The following is a 14,478-nucleotide window of genomic DNA, read 5'->3' on the forward strand; positions in this document are numbered from 1 at the left end:
CCTATTACGAAGTCTATTGACATATCTTTCTATTTCCACTCTGGGATAGGCAACGACTATAGTTTACTCGCCGATCTCTAGTGTTCAGCTTTTATCTATTGGCAAATAGAGCATTTTGCCACAAACTGAGCCACTTCTTTCTTAATCTCATCCCACCAGAACTGACCTTTCAAATCTTGATACATCTTTGTATTGCTAGGGTGCGTTGTCTAAGGGGTGCAATGAGCTTCCCTTAGTATCTTTTCCTTTAGGTCAACAATGTTAGGAATCACTTTCCTTATAAAAGAGCATCTCATTCCTTCCAATAGAGAAATGTTGCGGTCCAGATTTTCATCCTTATGCTGATCTTCCAAAATTTCTTCTTCAGTCACGGATATAAACTCTTGTACTACTGCAAAAATAGCATCTCGTGGTGGATCTCCAATCATTAGATTCCTTAATCTTGCTAAGACAGATGATAAGTCTACCTGAGCCTTGTGGCTAAGTGCATTAGCCACAACGTTAGCCTTGCTGGGATGATGTTTGATCTTACACTGATAATCATTAATGGTTTCCACCCATCTTCGTTGCCTCATATTTAGATTTTTCTGACTAAACAGGTACTTGAGATTTTGTGGTCCGTATACACTTTGCATTTCTCTCCATACAAATAGTGCATCCAAATTTTTATTGCAAAAGCTACTGCTGCCAATTTCAAGTCGTGGATAGGATAGTTTTGTTCATGATCCTTGAGTTGTCGCGAAGTATAAGCGACGACTTTTCCTTTTTGCATTAGAACACATCCCAAACCCATCTTAGAGATGTCACTATAGACCACATAAGGCTTGTGAGGCTCTGGTACTGCTAATACTGGGGCTGAAGTCAACCTCTTCTTCAACTCCTGAAAATTCTTCTCACATTTCTCAATCGCAACATATCTAGCATTCTTCCTTGTAAGTACCGTTAAAAGGTTAGAAAGTCTAGAAAACCCTTCTACATAGTATCTTGCTAAACCGAGGAAACTACATACTTCATGAGCATTTTGCTACTCTGTTACAGTGTTAATCTTAGTAAGGTCCACTGCCACTCCTTTACTAGAAATGACATGTCCTAAAAATTTCACTTCCTAGAGCCAAAACTCATACTTGCTAAGTTTGGCATATGCTAATGTTCCTCAGTACAATCCTCAAGTGCTTCTTATGCTCTTCCTCATCATGAGAGTAGATCACTATGTCATCTATGAACACTACTACAAAATTATCTAAGTATTGCCGAAAAATCTGATTCATTAGTTCCATAAATGCTGCCGGGGCATTCGTCAATTTGAAAGGCATAACTACGAACTCGAAGTGTCCATAGTGAGTTCAGAAAGCAGTTTTAGATACGTCTTGCTCCCTGATTCTGAATTAGTGATATGCAGATCATAGATCAATCTTTGAGAAAACCACAACTCCTTGTAATTGATCTAACATATCGTCTATCCTTGGCAAGGGATATTTATTCTTGACAGACACCTTGTTCAAATCCCTATAATCAATACATATCCTGAGAGTCTCATCCTTCTTTTTGAAAAACAAGACCGGTGCTCCCCACGGCGATGAGCTAGGTCGGATAAAACCCTACACTAGAAGCTCTTCAATTTGAACCTTAAGTTCCTTCAACTCTGCTGGGGCCATTCAGTAGGGTGCCTTGTGCACTAGGATTGTGGCCAGTTCAAGCTCAATTATGAATTTTGTCTCTCAATTCGGGGGTAATCTAGGTAGTTCATTGGCAAAAATCCTAAGAAAATCCTCAATCACAAGAATTCCTTGGATTTCTTTAGGTTCTTTTGTTACGTCCCCCATCATTACTAGATAAATGATCTCCTCATTCATCAAAACCATCTTGACTTGTTCAGACATTACCACAGATGGATCAAGTCGAACAGTCTCACCCATATAACATATCATTTCTTGAGTAGGTAGATCGAAAAGCACTTCTCACCTTCAACAGTTTATCTTGGCATAATGCCTTGACATCCAGTTCATTCCTAAGATTAGGAATTCCATCAAATGAAAGACAATCAAATCCGCAGTCAAAACTAAGTTTGTGATTTCCAACGGGCAATTATTAACTACACTTGTGCAGCTAATAACTTTCCCGTCTAGAATAGCTACTAACACTTTTTAAGACATTGGCTCAGCCTCGAGCTCACACTATCACACGCATCTACTGGAGATAAAAAATCTTGATGCTCCAGAATCAAACAAAGCACACACCACGTACTGCTTCAATCCAACTTTACCTAAAGAGGTAATTATAATTACTCAAAATTCCCAAACACAAGCTATCTATGAATTAAGGCAAAGTTGGAAATGTTACCAGTAAACACTCCCGCATCTGCCATCTCATCAGCTTCTAGGTCTACCTCTCCTGGCATAATAGCATAAACCTTGGCTTTCACAGCAGTCTTGGGTTTAGCGCTTGGCGTTGATGCTCCTCCAGGCATAATCTGTGAACAATCCCTGATCACATGGCCGGTTTGGTTTGACCACATCTAAAACATGCTCCTGTGGCTATACAACAATCTCCATTGTGCCTTTTTCTGCATCAGTGACAAGGTGGTAGAGCGGGTGATGCATTCCCGACTACCATGCCTTTTCCTTTGCTCGGAGTTATAGGGGCCTTTCGTTTCCCTGCACTACCTCCTGGTGAGTAAGGAAATCCTCTTTTCCTATTTGCTTGAGCCTGTGCAATTAGTCTATGTTGCCTCGCCCCTGCTATCAAAGCTACATTAACCAATTCTTGGAAATTTTCTATCCACAGACATGCTACTTGGTTTCGGATATAAGGTTGCAAACCGTCTTGGAACTTCCTTACTTGCATTCTCTTGGTATTGATCAAATGAGGTGAGAACCTCCACATCTCCATAAAACAAGCAACGTACATTAAATTTCCCAATTCTCCTTGAAGCATGTGACCCGCATACTAGACCTCCTACTCTTTCAAGCATCCACTAGCTTCGAAAGTTTTTTCTAGATCTATAAACCATTTGTTAGCCCTTATAGGTCCTTTAGTTCCAACAAAATTCGGATATCTATACACCATGAACTTCTTGTAAGTACATCCTTGTTCCCCTCTAGGTGGTACTTGTCTAGCGTTCTGTCATTGTTCCATCTCTTTACGTACCACCTCAGTCATCTGGCGAATGGTTTCTGTTATAGCCTGTCCCCCTTCTAGTGGAGGATTTCCAGTCTCCTGATCCCCACCTCTCGGAGATGTGTTCTCGCGTCGATTTCGAACCATAATTTCCTTCTCCTGAAGATGCACAAAACCAGCGTGGGTCAGTCTCTTCCTTAGAGAAGGATAACCTTTCTTCTCTTGAACTTGCAAACTTATAGGCTTATTTTCTTCTTCCTCTAGATTCAAGCTTATAGCTATAAGATATAAGCCTACAGCTATAGATCTCAAACCTATTTAAAGGTACCATGCATTCCTTGAACAATGTGTGGGTTTATCCAGAGACGTAATTGCTCTGATACCATGCTATGTGGCGCCCTCAACCCCAGCTTGGGATTGGATGGTGACTAAAACGCCAGGCTACACACCTCTCGTACATGTTAGATAATATGCTATGCACCTAAGTATACTAGCAGCATGCAATAACATAACAACGAAAAAAATAGTAAAAGTCGGGTAATCTAAGCAATGCGATATGTAATTACAAAGCACATGGCACCGTACTAACATAATATACTAACATAATATCCCAACATTGTCTAAAAACCATAAACATGTATAATAAAGATATAGCATACCAAAAATATAGAGTATAGTTTAAATCTCTCAAAACATGAGATCTCCTCAAAACATTGTTCCTTAAGAGTTGAGATCTAAACCATAGGTTCCTTCTTCTTCTTTTTTTTTTTTTTCTTTTTTTTTTCACAAATCAACTTAGATTCCCATTTTCTTCATTACTATTGTCCCATCAGGAGACAAACACAGAAGACCTCATGGGATTGCTGAGGCTCGGGCGATGTCAAACCTAAGTCCTTTGCCATTGCCTTTGTGTCAGCCGTGGCCTTCAAGGCTCGCTCCAAATAAGTAGACCTTTGGGTCATGGTAAAACTTTTAAACTCTTTTCTTTGAAAACACTTTTCCCCAAATACATGTGACAAGACATAAGACATGTATACTTATACTTGACATATGACACAAGAAATGCCATGTATAAAATAACCAACCATAACATGTTCAATTCATGGCATAATGACATAAATCACATGAGATATCAAAACACATACATGGAATCATGAGAAAGGGCCTTGGCCAAAATATGTATATGCAAAAACATGAAGAATCATCACTTGAACATGCTTCTTCTCCAAACATATTTGCTTAGAAATCAAAGCATAACAAAATGAAACATAAAATCATGGTATTTGGCCAAGATCTGAAACTTCTAAGACATGGTATAGCTGAATCATCAAGTAACACAAATCAATCACAATGTTTTCCCTATAACCGAAACATGCTAAGAACATTCTTGCCAGATAAGAAAGGCACCGTCCAATCCCAAGCGAGGCTGAGGGCACCACATGAGATCATTTTGTCAGAGGAAGTAGTGAACTTCTTGAAAAATAATGGAAAATATTGCTTCATTTCTTTGCTCATGTAAGGGAGACCTTGGTCCTTTGATCAACATTTGGTCTATATTAAAAAATTCAAAAGGGGGCCTATCTCCAACTGGTGCTCAATTCACAAGTGAGCCTTTTTGGATCAAAGTACATAATCTCCCATTTGATGTGGGTGAAAGAATTGGATCAACAATTGGGAATGTAATCACTATGGAAGCCGATAACAAAGGGTTCGGATGCGGGCAATTTTTAGAATCAGGGTGGAAATCAATATTACAAAGCCTCTTGTTCATGGTTGATTTCTCAATTTTGGAGGAAGGCAATGCCGGATTAGTTTCAAATATGGAATTCGTTTCAAGTGTGGAATTTTGAGACATAAGGATGGAAAATGTCTAAAGTAGAATTTAGTCTCTCAAGATCAAGAATAATATGGCCAATGGCTACGTGTTGTATCATCTCCTTCCTCTATGTACGAAATTAACAAAGTATAGTGGTTCATCGAACCACACCAGTCAATCATCCCACCAGAAATGGAGATCAGACATGGTGAACAACAAAAGTGTCAAATAAGGGAAGTCAAATTAGTAGGAGGAGAAAGAGGTGCAATCCAAAGAGAGGGTAAAAGAAGATCAAGGAATTGTCTCAGTTGAATCCCTTGATAATGGGAACCCTGCTATGGAAAGTGGAAAGGCTCCTGCCAAATTTGGCATTGCTACTATTAAGGTATGTCATAACTCCCCCAGTAGTTATTCGACTGTCGTAGTTGAATATGGGATCAATGAGAATGTCCCTCCTTTCATGGACCTAGAATTAAGGGATCCTGCTTGTATTCCAAAATCTCATGTGGTGAACACCATTCCTGATAATCTCCATGTTTCATTCCCTAAGATTATCAACACTTCCCCCAATCTGCAAAATAAAGTCTCCACGTGGAAAAGAAGAGCTAAACGACATTCCTCCATACTTGCAGATGTGAAAAATATCCCCAAGGTTAATTCACAAGGAAAAATTATTTAAAGGCCTCTAGTCATTGAGTCTGAAAATCTAGACCATTGTCCTCTCCCTAAGAAATCCAAATCCAAACCCTTCCCTGGAAGAAGCCTAACTTAGGTTGAATTGGTGGAGCCTACAATGCAGCCCCACCATCACTAATGATTTGCCTAAGTTGGAACTGTCAAGGGCTTGAAAACCCTCATAAAGTTCATGAACTTCATTTTCTGGTGAAGACAAAGGCCCTAAAATTGGTATTCCTCATAGAAACAAAAGTTGTAGAGATAAAATAGAGACAATCATATACAAGTTTGGCTTTGATAACTTTTTGAGTGTTGATAATAGAGGCAAGAGTGGGGGAATAGCCTTAATTTGGAAAATTGGAAGTTGAACTGGACTCATTTACCAATTGGCACATTTCAGCAAAGATGACTTTGTCAATAGAGGGAACAAAATGGCTCTTGACAAGTTTCTATGGAAATCTTATAACAACAAAAAGAAATGAAAGTTGGAAGCTGTAACCTTCAAATAATATACCTTAGCTTTGTTTTGGGAATTTCAATGCAATCCTCAAGCATAATGAGAAGCTTGGTGCATCCAGAAGGCCCTATAGATAAATGGATAGCTTCAGAACAACCTTAGAGGCTTGTGACCTAAATGATCTTGGTTATCTTTGGGACATGTTTACCTGGGAGAATAATAGAGAAGATTTAGAATTCACTAAGAAGAGGCTTGATCGAGCGTTTGGGAATACTTCTTGGCTCACTTTGTTTTAGAACCACTCTATGCAACATCTTGCTGTTAACAAATCAGATCATAGGCCTATCCTCATCTCTATGCAGTGTCAATCCTCAACAAAGAAGCAAGAGAGGATCTTCAAATATGAATCCAGTTGAATAAAAAAGGACAGATGCAATGCAATGATATGAAATGCCTAGTATGGATCAAGAAGTCCCTCAAATAAACTGCAATAATCTACTGATGGACTGAAGAGATGTCAACTGGGATTGAAACAGTAGAGTAAAGATATGCACAAAAGCCAAGGGAAACTCCTCAGCTCAAAGCTCAAACTAATTAACCATTTAAAAGAGGAAAATGAAGGTCAGGTACATGAGGAAATAAAGGATCTACAAAGAGAGGTTGATTCCCTTCTTAAAGCAGAAAACAACAAATGGAAACAAAGGGCGAAACAAGCATGGTTGAAGGATGGTGATAGAAAAACAAAATTATTCCACAAGTGTGCTAGCCAAAGGAGGAAAACTAATACCATCAGTAGGATCATCAATGAAGCAGGCTAGAAAACAAAAGATCCTGAGCTATTTTCCACTTCCTAACCAGTAGGTATTAAGGAATGCCTTTTATTTGGGGAACAACAGTGATTGAAGACATGAACTCCACTCTTATTAAAAATTTCACTACCTTAGATGTCAAGAAGGAAATGTTTAGTACGAATCCTTTAGGTTCCCCTGGACTTGATGGATTTCCTACTACCTTCTCCTAGGATCATTGGGACATAGTGTGATCAACCATAAGTGATGTAGTGTTAGAGGTTCTCAATGAAGGTAAATGGTCTAAAAGGTTGAATAACACTCACATGGCACTCATACCAAAGATGAAATCACCTACCTAGGTTACTGATTTCAGGCCCATCTACCTTTACAATGTTTTCTACAAAATAATTGCAAAGGTGATGGCCAACAAATTAAAGATCATACTCCTTAATATTATTTCTCCTACCCAGAAAACCTTTGTGCCTGGGAGACTCATAACTGACAATGAAATTATGGCATTTGAATCCCTGCATACAATGAGGAATAGGAAAAAAGAAAATGAAGGTTTCATGTCTCTTAAACTTGACATGAGCAAAGCTTATGATGAAATTGAATGGGGATTCCTTAGATCTATCATGCAAAAATTGGGATTTGCTCAGAGGTGGATTGATCCTACTTTGAAATATGTATCCTTGGTTTCATACTCACTTCTTATTAATGGGATTTCATAAAAAAATTTCAGTCCAACTAGGGGGATCAGGTAGGGTGATCCACTTTCACCCTACCTCTTCGTCTTTTGTATTGAAGTAGTTGTAACCTTCCCAATAGAGCTGAAGCATCTGGTTTGATCACTGGTCTCTCCCTAGGCAAAGGTCAAATCCTCATAAATCACTTATTTGTTGCACATGAAAGCTTTATGATTCTATGGAGTGGAGTAAGCTTTTCACCTTACTGGACTCATATGAAAAAGCTCGGATCAAAGACTAAATAAAGAGAAAACTTCCATCTTTTTTAGCAAGAATACCAATGAAGGAACAAAGGGTATCATTACTAGCATAGCCGGAATCAGAGCCACAAACTCCTATGAAAAATACATGGGCCTTCCAGCTCTTATGGGGAGATCAAGAGCTCACTCTCTTAGAGTTGTTCTTGATAAGGGGAAAGATAGATTGAGAAACTGGAAGCTGAAATTTCTGGCACAAGTAGACAAGGAAATATTACTCAAATCAGTTGTTTAAGCTATCCCAACTTACTGAATGGGTATCTTTAAGATTTCAAAGCAATTGTTACATTATCTAAATAAGCTTGTGAAGAGTTACTGGTGAGGTTAGAAAGCTTAAGAGCACGAAATTCATTGGGTAAACTGGAATCAACTGAGGAACTCAAAAAGCATAGGACTTGTCTAGAGTATAGGAGGTGGAGAATCAGTTGATATCTGGTTTGACAAGTGGCTTCCACAACAGAACACCTTCAAGCCCTAGAGTTCCATTAGATTTCTACAAGCAGATACTAAAGTTTCAGCTCTCATCAATAAGGATACCAACCAATGGAAGCACTCACTAGTAGATGCCATTTTCTCCAAGGATGAAGCTGTCATGATCAATCTATTCCTATTAGCGTTTATATCAGAGCTGATAAGTTGATTTGGAGGTGCACCACAACAGGAGATTTAATGTCAAGAGTGCTTACCACCTCAAAGGAGAATTGCAAGAAAGAGACTTAGGCCAATCATCATCTTGCTTAAATTAGAAGGATACTTGGACAAATATATGGCACTTGGCCATTCCAAATGTGAACAAAACATTCCTATAGAGAGCTTGTCTCAATGCCCTTCAACCAATCTAACTTGTCGAGGAGGACAGTTGTTAATACCTCTTTATGCCCAATTTGCAAGCAAGAACTTGAAAGAACAGAGCATGCTCTTTGGGAATGTCCGTCAGGTCGATATGTGTGGGGAAAATGAGCAAACAAAATCCAAAAGTGTGGATTCTAGATTCAGACTTTCAAAGATACAATAGAGACTTTGTTTGGAATCTTAGATGAGGAAGAAATTCTCAAGTTTGCTGTCACATCTTGGAAGATTTGGAAAAGAATAAATGCTTTTGTTTTCAAGGACAACTTCACTCACCATAATACTCTGGTCCAGCAATCAAAATTAATGTTTGAAGACCTCAAACGAATTCGGCATGCCAATAGCAGGTCTTCTAATGTCGTGGATCTAAATGGAAGTTGGGAGGCTCCACCGCAAGGCTAGTTTAAATTAAATTGGGATGTAGCTTTGGACAAGGTTCAGTGTAAGGTGGGAATACATGTTATCATCAGTGACTAGGAGGATACTATCTTGGCAACAATGAGAATGAAGAGGGATTTACTCCGTGACCCTCTACTAGCAGAAGCTTTTGCATTCCTTTAAGCCACTCTATTTTGCAAAGACCTGGGATACAAGAACTTAATTTTAGAAGGTGATGCTTTGCAAGTAATCCAAGGCCTCAATACTTCTGTAGAGATTGACTCTAATCCGGGAATGCTTATTTTAGATACAAGATCGACTTTGGCATTCTTTTAACTCATGGTTTATTAAGCATACAATGAGGACTAATAACATAGTGGCCCATGACTTAGGTAATAATGCCTTGGGTATCAAGGACAGGAGGAAATCCCTTCATGTATTCAATCTCTTTTACATAGCATTATCATGAATAAAGTATGTTTTTTATAAAATAAATAAATAGTTCAGTTGACTTTTTACAATTTCTACCACTACCCACAAGTAAGAGCATAAAACTACCTAACATATGATATATAAATATTGTCTTCTCGTCATTTGAAAATATATCATAGACCTAACCCAAATCTGTAGCTTGAAGGGCTAATTAATTCATGGGCATTTCTTGACTCTTTTTTTTAATGAGATATAAAGTATTGAGAAGGTGATGTTAATATTAATATTCCTCACACTTTAACTACCTCTTGGATGGTAGTAAGGTCTTCTCCTTTCTTTAAAAAAGAATAAGAAGAAAATCATTCAGATTTATGTAGTGCCACTCGATTGACAAATTACAAAACCAAAGTGCATACAAAACCAAATTGCATGCAAATACTTGCCGTTTTTGTGGGGAAAAATGGAAATTTTCAACGTATTTTTTCCGGCTTTTAGGGTATGCGAAAATAGTCATTGTGGATATCTTACCAAAGAACAACATGCAAATCCTCTTAATAAGATAAGAAGAACTTCAAATTGTCGACTTGTGTTTATTGTAATCCAGAAAATTAATTCAATTACTATCTCACGGCCATATCAAGACACGGAGATAGAACGGATCCTATCATTCAAAGTATAACTTCAACATATATCAAGATTTAGGATTAAAGTAGTATATCAAAATACACATATATCCATTTGTGTTGGAACAAGTATAAATTAAAGAAAATAAAAAACATATAAGTTTTTTTTCTCAATATATTTACCTTTAAACTAAATTAATTAATTATTGACAATCATCGATCAATTCTTATACTAAATTTTGTAGCAACTCTTCATATATACATTATCAAGGAATGATGCAAGTGAATTAAAGTCCAATGAAGCTCAATTGATAGATTTGACTTTAATAAACTGGACTATCTCAAGAAGCCAGATCAATACAAAATTGGAGGGAAAAGATGAAAATTCCTCGTTTTGGAGAGGAATGGTCAGCATTTCTCAGTTAAGTGAAGAAATGTCAGCATTTTTCGGTTGGGCAAGGAAATGGGGCGATATCGCGCACATGCTAGTATTTTGGCCGTAACTTTAGTTATAGCTATCAAAATTGCACATATGACCCTAATTCAGAAAACACTCTTCGACAAGCATGTAATGGCCACCATGTTGTGCCTAGTGGTCCCTATTTTGAGCCCAAAATCAGTCATTCCCCCCCTCCCAAATCGTCATTTTAAGTTATTTTTTTATTTTTCATTAATTTTGTTTATAGTAATGTTTATTTTTAGCAACGATTTTATTCTAGATTTTGACTAGATTTTAGCAATATATCTAATTAATTCCGTATTTTATTATTAGGTCATAATTGAAACTTTGTCTTTTTACCTTAATTATTTTAGTCCGGCTTGTGAGTTTCAAAAGATATATTCGATTTTTATAATGAAACTCTCAAGTGTTCTTTCTGTTTACGTGTTTCTCCATCTCAATTTTTAGGTTTAGTTCTTTAGCTAACCACCGTAATAATCCTTATTCTGCATCGAGGTCAAGAGTCAACTGGACACCTATAAACATTATAATAAACACATTTATGCTATTCGTTTAAAAAAGAATAATAAATCAAAATCTGATGGTAAAGCGCCCCTCTCGTTCGGTCTAATCATCATCCATTTCTATTCTTCTTTTACGTAAGTTAATTCTAATTGTTTTTTTTAATTATTATTTTTTAAATAAAGTTCTCTCTCCTTCTTCTTCTCACAATTGCTGGTTTTGTTGTTTTCCGGGTTAAAGTAGTCAGATGATCAAAGCTGGAAGACAATACATATATACAGGAGAGAAAATATATTTATAGTTATGAATTATATATACAATCGTCGTATAATAGTTTTAAAAAAAATTAATAAAATATAAAATTTATATAAAAAAAATAAATTTTTTAACAGTAATTTTTATTTTTTTTTTAAATAATTATGCGACATTTTATTCACTTTACTATTGTATATAAAATTTCTTATACTATGCCTACCTTCTCGGGTGCCTTTATTTTAACCAACAGGATTCAATGAACCATTGCTCGCCTTTTCCATAAAGTTTGACAGTATAAAGCTTTAAAGTTCTATAGGGGCCAGAAGATGGTTACAGTTTAGAGAATTATTGTTGTTAAAGTATGCCTTTGTAAAAAAGGAAGAATATAAAAAAATCTTAGAACGTGTTTGCTTTGCGAAACATGTTATTGACTATATTAATTTTTCTTTATAAAAACTTTTAATGCTAACTTTATAGATCAAAAATCATGATCCACCACGCCATTTGATTTTTGCACTACCATATCCCCTAATTTATATTAATCATTTTGCCTTCTTGATATGGTGCCACATGACTTATTAAAAAAAATTAAAAATACAAACATAAAAGAGTAGAGTGAATCTATGATTTTAGTCTTCGTATTGTTGTATTTTTTAGCGCTATATTATTTTGAATATATATTTTTTGAATTGTTTTAACAAATCACGTGATACCATATTATGATGTCACGTCAAATAGATAAATTGAATGGTATAAATTAAGGGTATAGTAGCATTACTTTATGACTTAATCCACTTAATATTATTGCAAGGATTTAAATATTTTAGAGTTTTTTTTTTTATCTAAAATTTAAGATATAAGTTGTTAGAGAAATAGATGCATAATATATGTTATACAGAATTTATAGTTGCTCCAGTGAATTTTTTAAAATATTGGTAAATGAAAAATAAATTTTGCACAGCGCAACATTTATGTTTCTATTTCTTTTTAAAATTAGGATAAAAATTATTAAAATCTAAATTTAAAATATAAATGGTTAATTAATCATATTAAGAAGATTTTCATTTACCTAATTAATGGGTCTAATCATACGTGGATCCATTTTATGATAACAATCAAACGACAAAACTTTTGATCTTTTGCTTTTAATAAACGCACGAGGTAAGTATTAACAGAAATTGTCATCTTAGATAAGATATATTTATATTATGTTTGAGAAGTGAGACGATTTTTGTCAAAAAAGAGAAGTGAGACGATCTTATCTTAAATATTTTCATAATTTTTTTAAATATTATTTAAATATAAAATATTTTTAATTTTTTTATCAAATTATTACTTAATTATTATAATTTTTCTATACTTTTAGACAAAACAGAAAAAAAAATACAACTTTTTTAAATTTTAAAACAAAAATTATATTTAAGCATTTTTTTAGAAAATTATTTATCTTTTAAGATGAGGCTGTCATTTAATTTCTCTATATAGTTTTCTGAAAATGTAAACAAATCGAATCTTTTTAAGAGAAAATAAATGTATATATCCACCAATTGAGTAAAAAACTTCGAGAAATATAAATATGAACTCACTCCATATCTAAAGTATCTAAATTTAAATAGCGATAAAAAAATACTGTAAAAAAAAATGTCTTGATGCACGCACCATTGCATTAAGGAGAGCCTGCTACTACCATGCTCGGCATTTTTAGGGCCAGTGACCTCGGACCCTTTAGATCCGACCAACCTCCATTCTAGTAGTGTGGCACATAGCTCTTATGCCTGTTCTGGGCTGCTTTCATTCTTTCTTGAATCAGGGTCAATTGTTTTTAAACTTCTTGTAAATATTTGGGTCCTAGTATTTTCCTTTTTCCCACTTCATTCCAATACAACGGAGATCTGCATTTTCTTCCATATAATGCCTCGTAGGGTGTCATCTGAACGGTAGCCTGAAAACTATTATTGTAGGCAAATTTCACCAAAGTTAGGTGACTTTCCCAATCACCACTTAGCTCCATAACTCATGCTCGCAACATTTCTTCCAAATTCTGGATTGTACATTCCGTCAGTCCATCCACTGAGGGTGACATGCGCTGCTAAAATTCCGATGAGTGCCTAACATCTTTTGCAAGCTTTGTCAAAATCGCAAAGTAAAACGGGTATCTCAGTTCAATACTATGGTTTTAAGTACTCCATACTGTTGGACGATTTCATTAACATAAACTCGGGAGAGTTTTTCCATAGAATCCGTGTTAGCTATGAGTAGAAAATGTGCACTCTTAGTCAATCAATCGACTATAACCCATATTGAATTCTTTCCTGACGACGTCTTAGCAGACCTATTACAAAGTCTATTGACATATCTTTCTATTTCCACTCTGGGATAGGCAACGACTATAGTTTACTCGCCGATCTCTACTGTTCAGCTTTTATCAATTGGCAAATAGAGCATTTTGCCACAAACTGAGCCACTTCTTTCTTAATCTCATCCCACCAGAACTGACCTTTCAAATCTTGATACATCTTTGTATTGCTAGGGTGTGTTGTGTAAGGGGTGCAATGAGCTTCCCTTAGTATCTTTTCCTTTAGGTCAACAATGTTAGGAATCACTTTCCTCTCCTTATAAAAGAGCATCTCATTCCTTCCAATAGAGAAATGTTGCGGTCCAAATTTTCATCCTTATGCTGACCTTCCAAAATTTCTTCTTCAGTCACGAATATAAACTCTTGTACTACTGCAAAAATAGCATCTCGCGGTGGATCTCCAATCATTAGATTCCTTAATATTGCTAAGACAGATGACAAGTCTACCTGAGCCTTGTGGCTAAGTGTATTAGCCACAACGTTAGCCTTGCTGGGATGATGTTTGATCTTACACTGTTAATCACTAATGGTTTCCACCCATCTTCGTTGCCTCATATTTAGATTTTTCTGACTAAACAGGTACTTGAGATTTTGTGGTCCGTGTACACTTTGCATTTCTCTCCATACAAATAGTGCATCCAAATTTTTATTGCAAAAGCTACTGCTACCAATTCCAAGTCATGGATTGGATAGTTTTGTTCATGATCCTTGAGTTGTCGCGAAGTATAAGCGACGACTTTTCCTTTTTGCATTAGAACACATCCC

At 36.0% G+C, this 14,478-nt stretch overlaps 1 protein-coding gene across 1 annotated transcript in view; it reads left to right on the forward strand.

Annotated features, from left to right (window-relative positions):
* The window catches only part of LOC121235934 (cyclic nucleotide-gated ion channel 1-like), a 45,826-nt gene that overhangs the window by 14,081 nt on the left and 17,267 nt on the right, over positions 1-14,478 (forward strand). The window lies entirely within an intron of this gene.

This window comes from Juglans microcarpa x Juglans regia, chromosome 1D, assembly GCF_004785595.1.
Source record: "Juglans microcarpa x Juglans regia isolate MS1-56 chromosome 1D, Jm3101_v1.0, whole genome shotgun sequence".
NCBI lineage: Eukaryota > Viridiplantae > Streptophyta > Magnoliopsida > Fagales > Juglandaceae > Juglans > Juglans microcarpa x Juglans regia.